We start from the raw sequence: 1,615 nt of genomic DNA on the forward strand, positions 1-1,615 counted from the left end.
CAGAAAGAGGTTCTCAGACATTCCAGAGCCCGGGCAGGGGGTTGGTGGGGCAAAGGCTGGATCCCATCCAGTTCTATTTCCTAGAGGAAAAGGCCTGGGGACAAGAAATAAGAAGGGAGCAAATATCACAAAGAGGGGACAGACACAGCATGAACCTCAAACAAAAGGACTAACATAAGGCCAAACTCACTGCAACCCTACAAACATTTTTTTTTGTTTTTTTAAGATTTTATTTATTTATTTTTGAAAGAGACAGAGAACATGAGCAGGGAGAGGGGCAGAGGGAGAAGCAGACTACCTGCCCTTTAGGGAGCCTTATGCAGGGCTCCATCCCAGGACCTCAGGATCATGACTTGAGCTGAAGGCAGATGCTTAATCAACTGAGCCACCCAGGCACCCTTCAAACATAGTTCTTAAGGGAGTGCTTCCCAAATGCTGGTATGTGGGTGTTTATGTATCATCTCCATGATGTTTGCCACATTTATTTATAGAATATCTTTCATTAAATCCATTTACATTTTCAATTTAGATCCCTTTCAAATAAATTTCGACCGCTGTCATGATTTGCCATAAATGAAAGTTCACTGTGAAATAGATGGGACATAAAGTGACATTGTTCAAGTCAAGCCAAACACGGTGGCCTGCAGGGGCACGGAGATGAGAACTGCTTGATCCCCCATTGGTTAAGGGAGATTAATGAGGGTCAAAGAGGTGTTACGTATAGGGTAGAACCCGCCTGAGACTCTCCTTGAGGGAGAGAGAGGATGAGACAAGAATGGTAGGGAATACCTTTCTTACTGTGTTCTGCCTGCGTCCACCTAAAAGAAATTGCTTACAGCTGGTGACACAGATGAAAAGAGTCCCTTGAAAGTGCTAATGCAGTGAGAATTCTAGCCATCCTTGGGGAGTCCCCTCCTGCCCTCCCTCATCATGGGACCTCGAGGCCAGCTGGGGGAAAGGTCCAGGACCTCAGGTTGGGGTAGCCCAGGCTCTGGGTCACAACCCACTTTGGGGATGTGTGGTCCTTTCTGGCACCTCCTTTATAGTTTGTGGCCCCTCCAGTGTCTTTGCTTCCTCCAGAGACCTCCCCCTCCCTGAGTCGAGAGGTCCCTTCCCTTCCTCTTTCACCTGCAGAGGAGATACCCTGGATAGCACCTGAGGAAAGCAGCATCAGCCTCTCCCCCTGGGTACCCAGCTGGCATCCCTAAGGAACACAAACAAAACCCAGGCCCTAATGTCCTTCCTCAAGCTGCTCCTTTTGCAGCCTCTTAACTCATGAAGAGCAGCTCTATCTTTCCAGAACATTGGAATCATTCCTGCTGTCTCTCTTCTCTCCCACCCTAAATCTGATCTGTTAGAAAATTCCATTGGCTTGATCTTTAAACCCCATTCTTCCTGCTTCCACCTTGCTCCCAGACAGGCTGTTATTCCCCAGTAGACAGAGGAATCCTGCTGAAAACAAGCCAGGTCCCATCTCTCCTCTGCTCCATACCCTCCATGGCACCCATCCCACTCAGGGTAAAGCCAAAGCCTTTCCTGTGGTCCAAACAATCCCCCACCCCTGCACCACCAGCCCACCACAACTATTCCTCTCTGTCTTCACCTCCTTTCCCAC

The sequence above is a fragment of the Enhydra lutris genome, unplaced genomic scaffold, assembly GCF_002288905.1.
Source record: "Enhydra lutris kenyoni isolate GAN:26980312 unplaced genomic scaffold, ASM228890v2 scaffoldscaffold10, whole genome shotgun sequence".
NCBI classification, from domain to species: Eukaryota; Metazoa; Chordata; class Mammalia; order Carnivora; family Mustelidae; genus Enhydra; species Enhydra lutris.